This window comes from Arachis duranensis, chromosome 3 (assembly GCF_000817695.3).
Source record: "Arachis duranensis cultivar V14167 chromosome 3, aradu.V14167.gnm2.J7QH, whole genome shotgun sequence".
Taxonomy (NCBI): Eukaryota; Viridiplantae; Streptophyta; class Magnoliopsida; order Fabales; family Fabaceae; genus Arachis; species Arachis duranensis.
Window position 1 is genome coordinate 6,979,903 of NC_029774.3, and position 6,413 is coordinate 6,986,315.

Consider the following 6,413-nt stretch of genomic DNA (forward strand, 5'->3'; position numbering starts at 1 on the left):
ACGGGAATTTATACGTGCCCGGTCACCCTTACGACGTAGGGTTAACAGAGTATCGAGAATCAACCTGGAACACGTGGTGGCGAGCCACGGTTTTTACCCAGGGAAACTCGTATCTCAGATATCATCATTCATAAGCCATTTTATAGTCATAATCATTATTTAATCATTCATCAAGCCATGGCATGTTAACTCCTTTTGTTAACAACCTCCCTTTCACATTTTTCATCATCATTCCCTTATAATTCATCTTGATTACCCTTTCCAGGTTCTGACCAAACTATTTATCAGATTCTTCTCAAACTTCTTAATATCGAATAATCTTAAAATCAACACAACTCTAACATCAAACCAATCACATCACACGAAGATTAAACTTTAACTTCTCGAACCCATGACTATCAATAAGACATCCTCAACACTCTATTTTCTTTTCTTTTTTAATATAACAAATAAACTCAGAATTGTGCAAACTTTATGTCCAGGCATTTGTCTTGAAATAAGCTTTCTAACAAATTAAAGATCATAATTTTATGATTTCTCTAGCCTCAGGAATAAAGGAAAAACCGTGACTGCTCTGCAGTGCATAAAACCAGAAAAACAGCAGCAGCATGTGATATTCAAAATTCAATATAAAATCCAAGTTAAATCCAATGACTTTAAAAATTAATGTAGTTAAACTTTACTCATCCAGAAACAAGTGTGTCTTGGTTACAACCCAATTGCTATTCAATTCTAAAAGTTACAAGCATTGGAAGTTGATGCATAGCTTGCTGAAATCTGTTTCTTTTCAGCTCTGACCGCCAATATTCAAAAACTCACAACTCCCAATCCTCAACTCTTAAAATTATGAAGTTTTAGAGAAATAAGGAAAATTAATCAAATTTTATAACAAAATTGGTTTCGCTCCAAAACTCAACTCGTAGAAGTCGCAGCAAGACCAACAAGTTGCTGCCCTGTTTGACATTTTCTGCTGCAGGACAGATTTAACAACCTATCTTTAAAAATTTGCCATAAATTGTATATTTAACAAAAAGGTCCCAATTTTTCCAGTTTAGTTCCTTATATTCCCAAGTTTAACCCAGATTTAGTCTCATGCAAATCCGATCATTACATAATTAGTTACAGCACATGCAATACCACCACAACACAACTCTACATCCTTATTAACAAACACCAATCCTAATCCATCATAAATAAATATAAGAACACACTATTAATAACTTCCACACCTCATAATTCCAATATATATATATCCACCAACAAATCCTTTCCAATAACATTACAAGGCTAATCATTAAATACAACAAACAATTCAACTTATCCTATGGTATCTCTAACCTAAGCTTTCACAACACCGTAAATATTAAACGTACGAAACTTAAACCATACCTTGGCCGATCACTTAATTCACCCAAGGCAGCTTCTCAACACAAAATTACAGCCTCTTCAAGCTCAAGTAAAACAGCCACAAACTAAGCTTTGATCACCAACAAGCCTCCAAACATTCCCAATGCATATATACCCACTTAATCTACACCTAATACATATACATATTCTAATTTCAGTTCTCCATTGCTAAAACAAGATTGAGCTAGGGTTAGGGTGTTCTTACCATACCCATATGCTCAATAGCTTGAGCCCACAAGTTCCGGAAGCTAACTTGAACCTAGAACACAAGGATTGAACAATTTTTAACTTAATTGTTCATAAATTTCCGAAATTAGGAGAAGCTGGCTGAGAAGGAAATAATGAGTTACCTACCAAATTGTTCCATGGGTTTCATAGAGCTCGTCGCGGTGAACGCGTGGCCGCAAGCGGTTCGTCAATCGGAGCTCCGGATCAAAAGTTACATGGATTTGAAATTAAAGTGAGGGTTAGGTTTTTGCTTGTGTTCTTCTTCCCCCTAAGAAATGTTTCCCAGCGTGAATAATGAAGAAGAAGGGAAATAAGAAGCTGTGCCTCTTTAATGGATTGGGTTCGGTTGGGCCTTGGGCCCATTTTGGGTCCGGTTCAACCAGTCCGGCCCATCCGGCCCAATCTTGGGCCAAACTTTTCGAAATTGGTATCGAAATTCTCGTTTCGACGAGCTCTATCCTATTTTGATATCAGTTTTGCGTATTTAATTTTCCTATTGAAAATTCGATTTATTGACTAATTATATACCGATTTTAGCGGGGTTTACATCCTACCCACCTAATTAGGAATTTTGTCCTCAAAATTCAGAGTGCGCTACCTGAATAGAGGTGTGGGTAGTCCTTCCGCATCTCTGTCTCAAGCTTCTAGGTGTATTCTTCAATACCAGCCCAACACCAAGTTACTTTCACTAAGAAAACCTCGCTCCCGCGTAAACGTTTAATGCTAGTATCATCAATCCTAACCAGAGTTACTGGAAGCGTCAGACCTTCTCTTACTTGGACTGATTCTGGTTGTAGGACATAACTGGGTCGAAAGTGTATTTATGAAGCTGTAATATGTGAAACACATCATGCAGGTTCGAACATTGTGATAGTAAAGCGATCCTATATGCCACTGGTCCGATGTGATGGGAATTTAGCTTTTTAGTTTTTGATTGATCATCCGATCTTAGTTCGTTGAAGTGATCTTCAGAAATAGGTATCCTCTTCCTTCCAACTTGAGAAGTCTTCTTCCTAGATCTGCCTAACTCTTTTGTCGGCTTTCATAGTGAAAATTCTAACTTAGATTTGTGTCACTCTCCCTCCGTTGTTTCGGCTGTCAAATTCAGGAACTAAGACGTTTGGTATTCCAGTTTTCGGTTAATTCAAATGTGTTTAACATACTGTGAAATCTCACCTTCTCCCTGATGTATAGTCTCTTTGATATCCCCAAGAAGTGGTCTACTCCGATGGGCAAAACGGGCCTGGTCACTTGATCTACAGTTCACTAATAGTATCACCTTTTGTCCTAGTCATCGGCAATCTATTATGAAATCGATGGTTATTCTCTTTTCTTTCTCATGCGTCGGACATGTAATCACATTGATCGTCACTTTGTTCTTCACTTCTGGCGGCTCAAAATATCTTCTTGAATTCGCGATACGTCTTAGAGACCCCAAGGTAACTTCAAAAATCCTCTCTTGTATTCTTCGGACAACAGTTTCTCACTCTAACTCCTAATCTCGACACATAACCCGCTCATGGTGTCTTCTTGATTCAGCCGGCTTTGGTTCTCTTAGTAGCTCCTTATCACTGTTATTGCACTCCTTAAGTCCTTGACTCTACGATCTCTACTTCGACATTAAACATATAAATCCTTTCTTAGTTCCCTTTCGTTTGCCAGACTTCGACATCCTTGGTAGGTATTTATCGTCCCCTCACGCTTCCTGCATTTCGTCTTTGCTATGTTTTAAAATCGCAATAGATTTAGTTTGACTCCTTTAGCTATACCCTTAATATCCAAGCATTTTTCCCAAAAACTTCTTACTTAGGGCATCTGTTACCACTTTACGATGTTGTATTTACACGTATCCTAAACCCCTCTGGTAATGTATCGCACTAATTCCGAGTTGTTAAATAAGTTCGGGTATCCTGATTACTGGATTTGGGGTTAATCCTTCTCTTGGAGGTTGGAAGCTCTCTTCATATTCGGGTATCCATGTAACCGGTGTATGTTCTAGCGTATTAAACTAATCATAGGCTTTGTGGTCTGCAAGAATTAATGCTTCAAAACTCTTTTTGGCGGCGCATGCTTACCTGCTTCATTTTTCGTATCCAAAAGTCTTGCTCTTAAGGAATCAACATCTCAATAGTTGCAGCTATACTTTATACATGATACTAATATAGGCTCGAGTTAATTTTCAAAAGGACATTAAGCTCGAAAAATGAATGAGCAATACAAACGGTGTTCGTAACGATTAAAAAAGAAAATCTTGTACACGGTTAATCAGGATTATACCGAAATAATGAAATGCACAAGGAGAAGAACCTAGGTGCATCTCAAGAAAAGAGTTCAAATTAAAGACCCTTAGTAGAGAGAACAGAGCGTATAGAGTCAAAGAAATTTCTGCTGATTCTGAAGAACATGGTTTGCGAACAAGGCAACTCTAGTCATAGCGAGGGTACAAGATTCAAGGATTACGCGTTTATACCAAGACAAGCTCAGACTCATCCTGGAAGAAACAATATTTATGTGCACAAGGAGTAAAGTTAGAAAGGTAGTCAAGCTATTTAGGAAAAGCTCCGGATCTAATGTCAATATAGGTTTCAAAAGAAGGATTAGATCGAGTCGCGAAGGTTCGTTAGCACACTCTCTCTGCATAAGGTTTCCTACCGTTCTCTTCTTTCTTCTCCAGCATAACCGATGCTTTCCACAAAGAAATAGTTTGTTAGGTGATTCCCTCTTCTAGTACTCCCTTCGACTCAACAACCAATAGTTTTCGACTAATCATCGACTTGGACCTCATGATTACTGAAACTCGTCACGCGTCACGAAGGAACATTACATATCAATGGTAGGCAAGGAAATTAAAAATTCAACTGTTGGTTCATAATTACCTCGGGTTTGAAAATCGGGTTCGGTTGCATCCCGGCTTCCTCTGTAAGAACAATTCCAAGACATATGCCCTGGCCCCCCGCACTTGTAACATACGCCTAATCCGGCCCTGCATGGTCTGTTTGGATGGTACCTCTTGCAACTTGAGCACCTTAAGTCACCCGGTTGAGCACTAGTTTGCCCTTCTGAATTTGGGTCCGAACGATTATCGTTCCTTCGGTCATTGTTCCGGCGCTGAGAATGTGAAGTGACAAAATGATTCTTCTTGAAATTTTGGCTCCCAGGTGTAATTTTTCCCTTTTTCTTTGTGAAGGGTTCCTGACGATTATTCCTTGCTACCTCAGTTCTCCTTGAGCTTTCTCCCGTTGTTTGACCCGTGTTAACTTGCTCCGGATAACCCGCTGGCACCCATGTATTCGGAACATTATGTCCACCTTCATATTCATTATCACCATCGTTGTCAGTTCCAGCTTGTGATTCCATCCCGTCCATCACTCGGATGGTCGCAGCAGCAACAGCGCCAACGGCAGCAACAACACTCGTCATTGCGGTCACGATATCGGTTAAACTACCTACCGGTATAGTCACCTCATCAGCTCTCCGTCCTCGACCTTGCTTACGCTCACGACGGCGCCTACGAGATGCCATTTGGTTCCTGTTCACTCCAAACAAGTGATATCAAGGTGATCAGTCTCAATATCTCAAGTTTAGTATTTCAAAGTCCCAAATGCATGCTCATGAGCATTCATGCCTCGTATATCAGTTAGATACCCTAAATAGCATGTATAGACACCCAGAGTATGCCCAGAGGCATAATCAGTCCGTCCCTCAGGCTCTATAGGAACGAACTGCTCTGATACCATAATGTAACACCCTACTATACTAAATCTTATGCTTAAGTCATAAGATTGAGATAATAAGATATTACGACCTCTAAAAATAGAATTATATATATAATAATAGGAAAAGAGATACTTAACTAGGAGCCTTGAAAAAATTCGGGCAAAACAAAATCGCAAAATAAAAAGCGCAACGCTCAAGGAATAGGATTACTTGCGTGATGAGAAACCTAATAGGAACATGATAAAACAATAAACGAAGGGATAAAGAAAAGTCAAGGAACAACATAACTAGCCTCTGACTCAGCCTGCGAAGCTAAGGCTGGCCGGAGGATACATATATACATATAAACATACATAAGTGTCCCCAAAATATACCAAAATACCAAGGTAAACTCCTATCTCTCCCTCAACCTCTAAGAGGAGCAGCATACATAAGTTACTTGGAGAGTGAGCTACACATATATATACATATATACAAATAGAAACCAAAATACACCCAAGAACTACTTCGCTTTCCAGAATCCAGACGCCTAGCGAGGAGCCTCTCGACCTGCATCTGAAAAACAACAAAACAATATGGAATGAGAACCGAAGGTTCTCAGCATGGTAAAAGTGCCACGCGCATAAGAAATACGGTCCTGAGAATGCCATAGGCAATCCTAGAACTCCGTTATTCAATTATCCAACTTAAGCACTAAAATAGAAGCCATAATCATCCACAATGCAACAAAAACAAGCAACCAAACAAGTTCACGCACAAGTAATGGGCAGATAGTACAAATAGCAAGTATAGTAGGTAGCAGGTGATATAAATCAATTAGGCATACCCAGGAACTGCATAGCAATCAAAACAAACAAATGCATATGATGCATGCCTGTCCTATGGCTGATGGGGCCCATCTGTCGGTTATCCAGCCAACCCGACAAGTCCGAAAACCTTAGACTGTCCCTCGTCGCGCATCCCCGAGAGTCTATGCATATATTTCACATACATTCATCATATAATCACTCAATGGGGGTTATCCATACCCGGGAATTTATACGTGCCCGGTCACCCTTACG

The 6,413-nt window shown here is 39.6% G+C and overlaps 1 protein-coding gene and 1 long non-coding RNA gene across 2 annotated transcripts in view; one reads left to right on the forward strand and one right to left on the reverse strand.

Moving 5' to 3' along the window:
• LOC107477252 (transcription factor bHLH121-like) overlaps nt 1-6,413 on the forward strand; it is a 98,729-nt gene that overhangs the window by 38,392 nt on the left and 53,924 nt on the right. The window lies entirely within an intron of this gene.
• Nucleotides 607-3,784, reverse strand: LOC107477243 (uncharacterized). The gene is made up of 3 exons (XR_001589751.3): nt 1,762-3,784; nt 1,613-1,666; nt 607-1,537 (listed from the first exon to the last, which is right to left on the reverse strand). It is a non-coding gene; the product is annotated as an uncharacterized LOC107477243 (long non-coding RNA).